The 15,027-nt window shown below is 37.8% G+C and overlaps 2 non-coding genes across 2 annotated transcripts; one reads left to right on the top strand and one right to left on the bottom strand.

The window, feature by feature from the left end:
• The first annotated feature begins 1,605 nt into the window (after positions 1-1,605).
• Positions 1,606-1,713, top strand: LOC148571919 (small nucleolar RNA R71). The gene has a single exon (XR_015908248.1). It is a non-coding gene; the product is annotated as a small nucleolar RNA R71 (small nucleolar RNA).
• An 11,395-nt stretch (positions 1,714-13,108) lies between these two features.
• On the bottom strand, positions 13,109-13,216 carry LOC148571918 (small nucleolar RNA R71). Its single transcript, XR_015908299.1, has one exon. It is a non-coding gene; the product is annotated as a small nucleolar RNA R71 (small nucleolar RNA).
• Between the last annotated feature and the right edge of the window lie 1,811 nt (positions 13,217-15,027).

Here is a 15,027-nt window from a genome sequence, read left to right as displayed (position 1 = left end):
TGGCTATTGTTAGTTACATTCTTGGGTAGAGAAAGAGAGGGAGATTCCAAGCTCTCATTAGGGTTCATCTTCATCCATTTTCTGAATTTCCAATCACACTTTGGTGAGATCCATTGCAATTCTCAATTCACTTATTCATGTTATAGATCTTCTTCTCCAATCTCAATTAGTGCTTGTAATTACTCAATCTTCATAGATCCTAGATTCAACTTTGTAGTTTTGGATTTTTTTCAATTTCTTGAGAAGTTCATTTCCATTGTTGTTCTTTGTTAATTGTTATTAGTTCCTTGTGTTGAAGCACTTTCAATTCTACTTCCTTCTCATTTTTTTTACTATGCCTTTTTCCCTTGCTCATCAATTGTTTGATAAAATTCCAACATTAGTTATGGAGTAAAAGTTTCTTACTTGGCATAGGGTTTGAGTCATTAGAAATAGTTGAATAGTTTATGTCAATTGTTGATTTGGAATTAGAAATTGCTAATTGACTTGGAGTGCACTAAAGCTAGATTTCCCTAAGGTGAAAACTAGGACTTGTGACTCAAGTTAGTTACTCTCATTTGACTTTCCTCTATACCTAGGGGTTAACTAAATGAAGCAAGGCCTAATTGTTGTCATCATTGACGGGACTATAAGGATAGAATTTCTAATGCCAACCCTAGGCCGAGTCTTCTAAAAATTGATTGCTTGTTTGCCATTTATTTTGCTAAACCTTCAAAAGAACCACAACAAGGCTTCCTAATCGATAAGATGCATGCTCTAGCAATTCCAAGGGAGGACGACTCGGGGGACTAGTACTCTCGGTTATAGATTGTAGGATTGTTTGATGCGAAGTTTGAATGTCGATTAGACTATACTCACGATTATATCCATTATTGAATTCTATATCGGCATGATAAATTTCGTTTATCAACTAGGAGGAATTTTAGTAACCCTTTTACTCAGCTGGCCCACTTGTGCTTCCAAATTTCTAATGGAAGACCTTGTTTCATTCATGAAACTTACAGTGGCCTTGGACAGATCAGAGACTAAGTTTGCTAAATTAGAGGTATTTTGTTTAGAATTCTCTGTCTGTTGCTGAGTGGATGATGGGAAAGGTTTATTATTGTTAAACCTGTTTCTTCCACCATTATTAAAGCCTTGTTGAGGCTTTTGATCCTTCCATGAGAAATTTGGATGATTTCTCCATGATGGGTTATAGGTGTTTCCAGAAGGTTCACCCATATAATTTACCTCTGCTATTGTAGGGTTTTCAGGATCATAAGCTTCTTCTTCAGAAGATGCCTCTTGAGTACTGTTGGATGCAGCTTGCATTCCATTCAGACTCTGAGAAATCATATTGACTTGCTGAGTCAATATTTTGTTCTGAGCCAATATGGCATTCAGAGTATCAATTTCAAGAACTCCCTTCTTCATAGGCGTCCCATTATTCACAGGATTCCTTTCAGAAGTGTACATGAACTGGTTATTAGCAACCATGTCAATGAGTTCTTGAGCTTCTGCAGGCGTTTTCTTTAGGTGAATGGATCCACCTGAAGAAGTATCCAATGACATCTTTGATAGCTCAGATAAACCATCATAGAATATATCCAGGATGGTCCATTCTGAAAGCATGTCAGAAGGACACTTTTTGGTCAGCTGCTTGTATCTTTCCCAAGCTTCATAGAGGGATTCACCATCTTTTTGTTTGAAGGTTTGAACATCCACTCTAAGCTTGCTCAGCTTTTGAGGAGGAAAGAACTTGTAGACTTCAAGATCTACTCCATTAGTCTTAACAGTATCACAGATCTGCAAAAATTCAGTTAAGAACTGAAAAGGATCTTCAGATGGAAGTCCATGAAACTTACAATTCTGTTGCATCAGAGAAACTAGCTGAGGTTTCAGCTCAAAGTTGTTTGCTCCAATGGCAAGAATGGAGATGCTTCTTCCATGTAAATTGGAATTTGGTGCAGTAAAGTCACCAAGCATCCTCCTTGCATTATTATTATTTTCGGCTGCCATCTCCTCTTCCTGTTCAAAAATTTCTGAAAGGTTCTCTCTGGATTGTTGTAATTTAGCTTCTCTTAGTTTCCTCTTCAGAGTCCTTTCAGGTTCTGGATCTGCTTCAACAAGAATATTCTTGTCCTTGCTCCTGCTCATATGACAAAGAAGAGGGCACAGAAAAAATAATAATAATAATAATAGGGATCCTTTATACCACAGTATAGAGGTCCCTGTGTGAGTAGAAGAAAAGAAGAAGAAAATTTGAACTCAGAAAGAGAGAGGGAGTTCGGATTTTTGGTGAGTGATGTGAGGAGGAGATGTTAGTGCATGAATAAATAAATAGAATAAGATGAGAGAGGGAAAATTTCGAAAATAATTTTTTTTTTGAAAAAGGGTTAGTGATTTTCGAAAATAGTTTTTGAAAAAGGTTAGTAATTTTCGAAAATTAAAATCAAAAATTAAAATAATTAGTTAATTAAAAAGAATTTTTGAAAAAGAGGAGAGATATTTTCGAAAATTAGAGAGAGAGTTAGTTAGGTAGTTGAAACAAATTTTGAAAAGATAAGAGGTTAGGAAGTTAGAAAAGATATTTTGAAATCAAATTTTTGAAAAAGATAAGATAAGATATTTTTAAAAATATATGATTGAGATTAGTTTTTGGAAAAGATTTGATTTTTTTTTAAAATCACAATTAATGACTTGATTCACAAGAAATCACAAGATATGATTCTAGAACTCAAAGTTTGAATCTTTCTTAACAAGCAAGTAACAAACTTGAAATTTTTGAATCAAAACATTAATTGATGATGTTATTTTCGAAAATTAGGAGATAAAGATAAGAAAAAGATTTTTAAAAAATATTTTTAAAATTTCTGAAAATAACTAAGAAAATTGAAAAAGATTTGATTTTTGAAAAAGATTTTGAAAAAGATAAGATTTTTAAATTGAAAATTTGATTTAACTCATAAAAACAACTAGATTTTAAAAAGTTTTGAAAAAGTCAACTCAAATTTTCGAAATTTATGAGTGAAAAAGGGAAAGATATTTTTTTGATTTTTTTTGAATTTTTATGATGAGAGAGAAAAACACTAAAAATGCTCAATGCATGGAAATTTTAGATCAAAACAATGAATGCATGCAAGAATGCTATGAATGTCAAGATGAACACCAAGAACACTTAGAATGTTACGATGAACATCAAGACTTATTTTTGAAAATTTTTATATGCAAAGAAAACATGCAAGATACCAAACTTAGAAATCTTTCATGTTTAGACTCTATGGATGCAAGAATGCACATGTAAAACAAGAAAAGATGCAAAACAAGAAAATATCAAGATCAAACAAGAAGACATACCAAGAACAACTTGAAGATCATGAAGAACACTATGAATGCATGAATTTTCGAAAAATGCAAGATGAATATGCAATTGACACCAAACTTTCAACTTGACTCAAGACTCAAACAAGAAACATGAAATATTTTTGATTTTTGTGATTTTATGATTTTTTTGTATTTTCTTTTAATTTTTTCAAAAATCATTTTGAAAAAAAGAAAAATAAGGATTCCAAAATTTTTAATATGAATTCCAGGAATCTTATGCTCTTTAGTCTAAAGCTCCAATCAAAGGGTCAGGCATGGCTTAATAGCCAGCCAAGCTTTAGTATGTAACTCAGACATGACAAGCCTAACATGCCCTACAGAGGAATTAGACATGGCTTTACAGCCAGCCAGGCTTCAACATGCTTCATGAAACAATAGAATTCATTCTTAAAAATTTTGAAGAAAAATATATTTTTGAAAACATTTTTATTTTAAAATTTTTTTTCGAAAACAAAGGAGAAATTTTTGAAAGATTTTTTTTTTTGAAAAATTTTTGAAAACTTTTTGAAAAGAAAACGAAAAGAAAGTTACCCAATCTGAGCAACAAGATGAACCGTCAGTTGTCCAAACTCGAACAATCCCCGGCAACGGCGCCAAAAACTTGGTGCACGAAATTGTGATCTCTGGTAATGGCTCCAAAAACTTGGTGCTCTAATCTCAATTCATAATTTGTCACAACTTCGATACAACTAACCAGCAAGTGCACTGGGTCGTCCAAGTAATAAACCTGACGTGAGTAAGGGTCGATCCCACGGAGATTGTCGGCTTGAAGCAAGCTATGGTCACCTTGTAAATCTCAGTCAGGCGGATATAAAACAGTTATAGGGTTTTCAAAAATAATTAATAAAAGAAGGATAGGAATACTTATGTAATTCATTGGTGAGAATTTCAGATAAACGCACAGAGATGCTTTCGTTCCTCTGAACCTCTGCTTTCCTGCTGTCTTCATCCAATCAGTCTTACTCCTTTCCATGGCTGGCTTTATGCAAGGGCATCACCGTTGTTAATGGTTACATCCCCTCCTCTTGTGAAAATGGTCCAAATGCTCTGTCACAGCACGGCTAATCATCTGAGGTTCCCGATCATGCTGGAATAGGATTCACCCTCCTTTTGCGTTTGTCACTACGCCCAGCAATCGCGAGTTTGAAGCTCGTCACAATCATTCAATCCCTGAATCCTACTCGGAATACCACAGACAAGGTTTAGACTTTCCGGATTCTCATGAATGCCGCCATCAATCTAGCTTACACCACGAAGATTCTGATTAAGAGATCCAAGAGATACTCATTCAATCTAAGGTAGAACGGAAGTGGTTGTCAGGCACGCGTTCAAAGGGAATGATGATGATTGTCACGTTCATCACATTCAGGTTGAAGTGCGAATGAATATCTTAGAAGCGGAATAAGTTGAGTTGAATAGAAAAATAGTAGTACTTTGCATTAATCTTTGAGGAACATGAGAGCTCCACACCTTAATCTATGGAGTGTAGAAACTCTACTGTTGAAAATACATAAGTGAAAGGTCCAGGCATGGCCGAGAGGCCAGCCCCCAAACGTGACCAATAGATCAAAATATAATCCAAAAATGATCAAAACATGTCTAATACAATAGTAAAAAGTCCTATTTATAATAAACTAGCTACTAGGGTTTACAGAAGTAAGTAATTGATGCATAAATCCACTTCCGGGGCCCACTTGGTGTGTGCTTGGGCTGAGCTTGAAGTCTACACGTGGAGAGGTCATTCTTGGAGTTGAACGCCAGCTTTTGTGCCAGTTTGGGCGTTGAACTCCACTTTGCAACTTGTTTCTGGCGCTGGACGCCAGAATTGGGCAGAGAGCTGGCGTTGAACGCCAGTTTTCGTCGTCTAAAATTGGGCAAAGTATAGACTATTATATATTGCTGGAAAGCCCTAGATGTTAGAATCCAACAGCATCAGCAGTCCTTCTTCAACCTCTGAATCTGATTTTTGCTCAAGTCCCTCAATTTCAGCCAGAAAATACCTGAAATCACAGAAAAACACACAAACTCATAGTAAAGTCCAGAAATATAAATTTAACATAAAAACTAATAAAAACATCCCTAAAAGTAACTAGATTCTACTAAAAACATACTAAAAACAATGCCAAAAAGCGTATAAATTATCCGCTCATCAGATGTCCAAGATGGCATTGGACCACTCTGCTCGTGGTTCACTCCACTTGAAGAAAATGCCTGAAGAGGCACAGGAACTCATTGACATGGTTGCAAACAACCAATTCATGTACACTTCTGAGAGGAACCCTGTGAACAATGGAGTAGCTCAGAAGAGAGGATCTTGGAGGTTGACAATCAGAATGCCATATTGGTTCAGAACAGGATCCTGACCCAACATGTCAACATGATCTCTCAGCATTTGACTGGAATGCAAGCTGCATCTGGAAGCACCCAGGACGCCTCCTATGAAGGAGACGCCTATGATCTAGATCAACCCATGATGGATGAGGTTAACTATTTGGGAAATTCCTTAGGACATCCCAACAATGAGCCTTATGGAAACACCTACAACTCATCATGGAGGAATCATCCCAACTTTTCATGGAGGGATCAACAGAAGCCTCAACAAGGCTTCAACAACAATCAAGGTGGAAGGAACCAGAATAGGTTCAATAACAGACCATTCCCACCTTCTCAGCAACAGATGGAGACGTCTAAGCAGAGCCTCTCTAACTTAGCTACTATAGTCTCAAATCTCTCTAAGACCACTCACAATTTCATTACTGAAACAAGATCCTCTATTAGGAATCTGGAGGTACAGATTGGTCATTTGAGTAAAAGGATCCCTGAGACCCCTTTTAACACTCTTCCAAGTAACACTTAAGTAAACCCAAGAGAAGAGTGCAAGGCCCTCAGTATAGGAGCTGAGGCCGAATCTGAAGAGGAAGTTCTGGTGTTAAACACCAGCCAGGGAGTAGAGGTTGGGCGTTCAACGCCCAAAGAGGAGCAAGTTTTGGCGTTGAACGCCATAATGGGAGCAGCTGGGTGTTCAACGCTCACTAAGGACCCCTTTTTGGAAGAATTAAAGGAAACCAGAACTCATGAGGAAACCATATAGGTTCCATTGAATACTAGGTTATAGATTATAGACTCTGAAGAATATTCCGCCTTTGATGAGGAAGAGGAAACTAGGGAAGAGCAAGTTGCTCGGTACTTAGGAATTTTGATGAAGCTGAATGCCAAATTATTTGGCATAGAGACATTGGAGGAAGAACCTCCAGTGCTCACCAAGGAGCTCAATACCTTGGTTCAGAAGAAACTACCTCAAAAGCTGCCGGATCCCGGACGCTTCCTAATTCCCTGCACCATCGGGACAATTACCTTTGAGAAGGCTTTATGTGACCTAGGGTCAAGAATAAACCTCATGTCTCTTTGTGTAATGGAAAGGCTAGGACTTTTTAAGGTGCAAGCTGCCAAGATCTCTTTAGATATGGGAGACAAGTCACTAAAAAAGGCATATGGTCTAGTAGAGAATGTCTTAGTAAAGGTTGAGAACTATTACATCCCTCCAGATTTTATAACCTTAGATACTAGAGAGGACGAGGATAAATCCCTCATCTGTGGAAAACCTTTCCTAGCCACTGCCAATGCCATAATTAATGTGGCAAAGGGAGAGCTCGTTTTGTAGTTATGGGAAGACCACATCTTGTTCAAGATGCGTAAACCTAACTCCCTCCCAAAAGGAGAGACAACTGTGCAACACTTAGTGTTCCAACCATCTCTCTGTGTGCGGAGCTTTAAAGAGCCCCCAAACACCAAATCTAAGTTTGGTGTTGAAAAACCATCATCAAGCAATGAAAATGAAGTTACCAAGAAAATGATACCTAAGGGCTGGAGGGATAAGAAAATTCCCACTGAAGGCCTCTCACCTGGCATGAGAGTTGTCTTCACAGACAGCCCAATCATTCTGCATACTGTGAATAAGATCCTATCTCTAGAACACGTGGAGCTCATCCATGAGAGCACAGGGAAGAAGTTAACTGTAAGGGGAAAAATTTTGATCCCCTATCCATCCCCGTAAAGAGGCTAACCGTCAAGCTAGTGATGTTAAAGAAGTGCTTGTGGGAGGCAACCCAACCATAACTAGAGTATTTATGTTTTTTTAAGTTTATTTATCTAATATTGGTTTATTCTCATAATTGTTTCTTTAAATTTGTGATCATGTGCATAGAATAGAGACAGAGACATTCCGAGATGGAAACAAAACACCTTGGAGTAGACGCCTTGCTGGCATTGAATACCAGACAGGGAGGTAGGAGGGGCGTTCAACGCCCCACATGGATAAGAAAGCTGGCGTTGAAAGCCACTGGTGCACGAAATTACAATCACACTTTTGCAACTCCGCACAACTAACCAGCAAGTGCACTGGGTCGTCCAAGTAATACCTTACGTGAGTAAGGGTCGATCCCATGGAGATTGTCGGCTTGAAGCAAGCTATGGTTATCTTGTAACTCTTAGTCAGGATATCAATAATTCTCAAATTTAATTGTACAAAGTAAAAGAAAATGAAATAAATACTTGTTATGCAGTAATGAAGAACAGGTTGAGGCTTTGGAGATGCTTTGTCTTCTGAATCTCTGCTTTCCTACTATCTTCTTCTTCATGCACGCAAGGCTCCTTCCATGGCAAGCTTTATGTTGGGCATCACCGTTGTCAATGGCTACTTCCCGTCCTCTCAGTGAAAACGTTCCAAATGCGCTGTCACCGCACGGCTAATCATCTGTCGGTTCTCGATATGCTGGAATAGGATCCATTGATTCTTTTGCGTCTGTCACACGCCCAACAATCGCGAGTTTGAAGCTCATCACAGCCATCCCTTCCTAGATCCTACTCAGAATACCACAGACAAGGTTTAGACATTCCGGATCTCAGGAATGGCTGCCAATAATTCTAGCATATACCACGAAGGTTCCAATCTTAGATTAGAAACCCAAGAGATACACATTCAAGCTTGATTACATGTAGAACAGAGGTGGTTATCAGGCACACATTCATAGGTGAGAATGATGATGAGTGTCATGGATCATCACATTCATCGAGTTGAAGTGCGAATGAATATCTTAGAATGGAAGCAAGCGTAATAGAATGGAAAACAGTAGTAATTGCATTAATTCATGAAGAACAGCAGAGCTCCTCACCTCCAACAATGGGGTTTAGAGACTCATGCCGTAGAAAATACAATAAGAAACGTGTAGAATGTCATGAGGTACAATATGAATCACTGAGAGTAGTATTTATAGTAAACTAGTAACCTAGGGTTACAGAAAATGAGTAAGCTAGGGTGTTTATTGTAAAATTCCACTTCCGGGCCCCACTTGGTGTGTGCTTGGGCTGAGCATTGAAGCTTTCATGTGTAGAGACATTTCTTGGAGTTAAACGCCAGCTTTTATGCCAGTTTGGGCGTTTAACTCCAGCTTTTGTGCCAGTTCTGGAGTTAAACGCCAGAATTCTTGAGCCGACTTGGAACGCCTGTTTGGGCCATCAAACCTCGGGCAAAGTATGGACTATTATATATTGGTGGAAAGCTGATGAGCGGATAATTTATGCGCTTTTTGGCATTGTTTTTAGTATGTTTTTAGTAGGATCTAGTTACTTTTAGAGATGTTTTCATTAGTTTTTCTGTTAAATTCACATTTCTGGACTTTACTATGAGTTTGTGTGTTTTTCTGTGATTTCAGGTATTTTCTGGCTGAAATTGAGGGACCTGAGCAAAAATCAGATTCAGAGGTTGAAGAAGGACTGCTGATGTTGTTGGATTCTGACCTCCCTTCACTCAAAGTGGATTTTCTGGAGCTACAGAACTAGAAATGGCGCGCTTCCAAGTGCATCGGAAAGTAGACATCCAGGGCTTTCCAGAAATATATAATAGTCCATACTTTGGCCAAGAATAAACAACATAAACTGGCGTTCAACGCCAGATTTCTGCCCAAATCTGGTGTCCAGCGCCAGAAAAGGAGCCAAAACCAGAGTTGAACGCCCAAACTGGCACAAAAGCTGGCGTTCAACTCCAACAAGGACCTCTACACGTGCAACACTCAAGCTCAGCCCAAGCACACACCAAGTGGGCCCCGGAAGTGGATTTATGCATCAATTACTTACTTCTGTAAACCCTAGTAGCTAGTTTATTATAAATAGGACCTTTCACTATTGTATTAGACGTCTTTTTGACCATCTTTGATCAGTTGTATGCTATCTTAGATCACGTTTGAGGGCTGGCCTCTCGGCCATGCCTGGACTTTTACTTATGTATTTTAAACGGTAGAGTTTCTACACTCCATAGATTAAGGTGTGGAGCTCTGCTGTTCCTCAAAGATTAATGCAAAGTACTACTGTTTTCTATTCAATTCATCTTGTTTCGCTTCTAAGATATTCATTCGTACTTCAATCTGAATGTGATGAACGTGACAATCATCATCATTCCCTATGAACGTGTGCCTGACAACCACTTCCGTTCTACCTTAGACTGAATGATTATCTCTTAGATCTCTTAATCGGAATCTTCGTGGTGTAAGCTAGAATGATGGCGGCATTCAAGAGAATCCGGAAGGTCTAAACCTCGTCTGTGGTATTCCGAGTAGGATTCAATGAATGAATGACTGTGACGAGCTCCAAACTCGTGATTGCGGGGCGTTAGTGACAGACGCAAAAGGATAGTAAATCCTATTCCAGCATGATCGAGAACCGACAGATGAATAGCCGTGCCGTGACAGGGTGCGTTGACCATTTTCACTGAGAGGATAAGATGAAGCCATTGACAAGGGTGATGCCTCCAAACGATTAGCCGTGCCGTGACAGGGCATTTGGATCATTTTCCCGAGAGAAGACCGAAAGTAGCCATTGACAATGGTGATGTATCACATAAAGCCAGCCATGGAAAGGAGTAAGACTGACTGGATGAAGATAGCAGGAAAGCAGAGGTTCAGAGGAACGAAAGCATTTCCATTCGCTTATCTGAAATTCTCACCAATGAATTACATAAGTATTTCTATCCCTATTCTATTAATTATTATTCGAAAACACCATTATCAATTTATATCTGCCTAACTGAGATTTGCAAGGTGACCATAGCTTGCTTCATACCAACAATCTCCGTGGGATTCGACCCTTACTCACGTAAGGTATTACTTGGACGACCCAGTGCACTTGTTGGTCAGTTACACAGAGTTGTGAACCGTGGTTTTGGCATCATGTTTTTGGTGCCATTTCCAGGGAAAGAAAGAGCAATGAACTTTACATAATTAAAGTGTAATCACAATTCCGCGTACCAATTTTTTGGCGCCGTTGCCGGGGATTGTTCGAGTTTGGACAACTGACGGTTCATCTTGTTGCTCAGATTAGGTAATTTTCTTTTTGTTTTCTTTTCAAAAAATTTTTCAAAAATATTTCAAAATTTTCTCCTTTGTTTTCGAAAAAAAAATAATATAAAAATGTTTTCAAAAATTTTATTCAAAATTTTTAAGAATGAATTCTAGTGTTTCATGAAGCATGTGAAGCCTGGCTAGCTGTAAAGCCATGTCTAAATTTATTTGGACTGAGGCAGCAATTCGTTATCAAGAGCAAGCTAGTTGTTGCTAATCCACCTGCTGCTATTCCTGATTCACCTGCTGAAGCTTGGCTGGCCATTGGCCATGTCTAGTGTTTTGGACCCGAGCTTTCATTGAAAGCTTGGCTGGCTAGTGAGCCATGTCTAATTCCTGGACTGAAGCTTTAGACTAAGAATGCAAGATTCCTGTAATTCATGTTAAAAATTTTGGAATCCTTATTTTTTCTTTTTCATATAATTTTCGAAAAAAATCCAAAAAAAAATTAGAAAATCATAAAAATCAAAAACATTTTTTGTGTTTCTTGTTTGAGTCATGAGTCATGTCATAAGTTTGGTGTCATTTGCATGTGCATCTTGCATTTTTCGAAAATTTCATGCATTCATAGTGTTCTTCATAATCTTCAAGTGTTCTTGGTAAGTCTTCTTGTTTGATCTTGATGATTTTTTGTTTTGTGTTGTATGGTGTTTTTCATATGCATTCTTGAATTCTTAGTGCGTAAGCATTAAAGAATTCTAAGTTTGGTGTCTTGCATGTTTTCTTTGCATTAAAAATTTTTCAAAATTGTGTCTATGATGTTCATCCTGACATTCAAAGTGTTCTTGGTGTTCATCTTGACATTCATATCATTCGTGCATGCATTCATTGTTTTGATTCAAAATTTTCATGCATTGAGTCTTTTTGTTGTTTTTCTCTCTCATCATAAAAATTTAAAAAAAAAACAAAAAAATACCTTTCCCTTTGTCTCTCATCAAATTCGAAAATTTGAGTTGACTTTTTCAAAAATTTTTAAAATCAAGTTGTTTCTTATGAGTCAAATCAAATTTTCAATTTGAAAATCTTATCTTTTTCAAAAATCAAATCTTTTTCAAAATTCTTAGTTATTTTCGAAAATTCCAAAAATATTTTTCAAAAATCTTTTTCTTATTTTTATATCAAATTTTCGAAAATAACATAATCAATTAATGTTTTGATTCAAAAATTTGAAGTTTGTTACTTGCTTGTTAAGAAAGTTTCAAACTTTAAGTTCTAGAATCATATCTTATGATTTCTTGAGAATCAAGTCATTAATTGAGATTTTAAAAATCAAATCTTTTTCAAAACTAATTTCTAAAATATCTTCTTATCTTACCTTTTTCAAAAAGTTGGTTTCAAAATATCTTTTCTAACCTCCTAACTTCTTATCTTTTCAAAATTTGTTTCAACTAACTAACTAACTTTTTGTTTGTTTCTTAACTTTTTCAAAACTACCTAACTAACTCTCTCTCTCTAATTTTCGAAAATATCTTCCCTCTTTTTCAAAAATTTCTTTTTAATTAACTAATTATTCTTATTTTTATTTTTGATTTTAAAAATTTTCGAAAAATACTAACATTTTTCAAAAAACCATTTTCGAAAATCACTAACTCTTTTTCAAAAATATTTTTTGAAAATTCTCCCTCTCCCATCTTATTCTATTTATTTATTCATTTACTAACATCTCATCTCACATCTCAACCCTCCTCACAGTTGTGTTTCTTCTATTACATTACATTCTTTGTCTCCCCCTCTTCTTCTACTCACACAGGGATCCCTATACTGTAGTATAAAGGATCTCTATTATTATTATTATTTTTCTGTGCCCTCTTCTTTGTCATATGAGCAGGAGCAAGGATAAGAACATTCTTGTGGAAGCAAACCCAGAACCTGAAAGGACTCTGAAGAGAAAATTAAGAGAAGCTAAATTACAACAATCCAGAGATAACCTTTCAGAAATTTTCGAACAGGAAGAGGAGATGGCAGCCGAAAATAATAATAATGCAAGGAAGATGCTTGGTGACTTTACTGCACCTAATTCCAATTTACATGGAAGAAGCATCTCCATTCCTGCCATTGGAGCAAACAACTTTGAGCTAAAACCTCAATTAGTTTCTCTGATGCAGCAGAACTGCAAGTTTCATGGACTTCCATCTGAAGATCCTTTTCAGTTCTTAACTGAATTCTTGCAGATATGTGATACTGTTAAGACTAATGGAGTAGATCCTAAAGTCTACAGGCTCATGGTTTTCCCATTTGCTGTAAGAGACAGAGCTAGAATATGGTTGGATTCTCAACCCAAAGACAGCCTGAACTCTTGGGATAAGCTGGTCACGGCTTTCTTAGCCAAGTACTTTCCTCCTCAAAAGCTGAGCAAGCTTAGAGCTGATGTTCAGACCTTCAGACAGAAAGAAGGTGAATCCCTCTATGAAGCTTGGGAAAGATACAAACAGTTGACCAAAAAGTGTCCTTCTGACATGCTTTCAGAATGGACCATCCTGGATATATTCTATGATGGTCTGTCTGAGCTATGAAAGATGTCATTGGATACCTCTGCAGGTGGATCCATTCACCTAAAGAAAACGCATGCAGAAGCTCAAGAACTCATTGACATGGTTGCTAATAACCAGTTCATGTACACTTCTGAAAGGAATCCTGTGAATAATGGGACGCCTATGAAGAAGGGAGTTCTTGAAGTTGATACTCTGAATGCCATATTGGCTCAGAACAAATTATTGACTCAGCAAGTCAATATGATTTCTCAGAGTCTGAATGGAATGCAAGCTGCATCCAACAGTACTCAAGAGGCTTCTTATGCAGAAGAAGCTTATGATCCTGAGAACCCTGCAATAGCAGAGGTAAATTACTTAGGTGAACCTTATGGAAACACCTATAACTCATCATGGAGAAATCACCCCAATTTCTCATGGAAGGATCAAAAGTCTCAACAAGGCTTTAATAATGGTGGAAGAAACAGGTTTAACAATAATAAACCTTTTCCATCATCCACTCAGCAACAGACAGAGAACTCTGAACAAAATGCTTCTAATTTAGCAAATCTAGTCTCTGATCTATCTAAGGCCACTGTGAGTTTCATGAATGAAACCAGGTCTTCCATTAGAAATTTGGAAGCACAAGTGGGCCAGCTGAGTAAAAGGATCACTGAAATCCCTCCAAGTACTCTCCCAAGCAATACAGAAGAGAATCCAAAAGGAGAGTGCAAGGCCATTGATATAAGCACCATGGCCGAACCCAAAGAGGGAGAGGAAGATGCAAATCCCAAGGAGGAAGACCTCCTGGGATGTCCAGTGATCAATAAGGAGCTTCCCTCTGAGGAACCAAAGGAATCTGAGACTCATCTAGAGACCATAGAGATTCCATTGAACCTCCTTATGCCCTTCATGAGCTCTGATGAGTATTCCTCTTCTGAAGAGAATGAGGATGTTACTGAAGAGCAAACTGCCAAGTTTCTTGGTGCAATCATGAAGCTAAATGCCAAATTATTTGGCATTGATACTTGGGAAGTTGGACCTCCCTTGTTCATCAATGAACTAAGTGATCTGGATCAACTGACATTGCCTCAGAAGAGACAGGATCCTGGGAAGTTCATAATACCTTATACCATAGGCACCATGATCTTTAAGGCTCTGTGTGACCTTGGTTCAGGAATAAACCTCATGCCCCTCTCTGTAATAGAGAAACTGGGAATCTATGGGGTGCAAGCTGCTAAAATCTCATTAGAAATGGCAGACTATTCAAGAAAACAGGCATATGGACAAGTAGAGGACTTGTTAGTAAAGGTTAAAGGCCTTTACATCCCTGCTGATTTCATAGTCCTGGATACTGGAAAGGAAGAGGATGAATCCATCATCCTAGGAAGACCTTTCCTGGCCACAGCAAGAGCTGTGATTGATGTTGACAGAGGTGAAATAGTCCTTCAATGGAATGAGGACTCCCTTGTGTTTAAAACTCAAGGATCTCCCTCTGCAACCATGGAGAGGAAGCATGAAAAGCTTCTCTCAAAGCAGAGTCAACCCAAGCCCCCACAGTCAAACTCTAAGTTTGGTGTTGGGAGGCCACAACCAAACTCTAAGTTTGGTGTTGAACTCCCATATCCAAACTCTAAGTTTGGTGTTGGAGAGTTTCAACAATGCTCTGCATATCTGTGAGGCTCCATGAGAGCCCACTGTCAAGCTATTGACATTAAAGAAGCGCTTGTTGGGAGGCAACCCAATGTTTATTTATCTAATTTTTATTTTCATTGTTTTTCATGTCTTTATAGGTTCATGATCAT

Source organism: Arachis ipaensis, chromosome B3 (genome assembly GCF_059453495.1).
Source record: "Arachis ipaensis isolate K30076 ecotype BB chromosome B3, ASM5945349v1, whole genome shotgun sequence".
Taxonomy (NCBI): Eukaryota; Viridiplantae; Streptophyta; class Magnoliopsida; order Fabales; family Fabaceae; genus Arachis; species Arachis ipaensis.
This window is presented reverse-complemented; position numbering and strand designations above follow the sequence as displayed.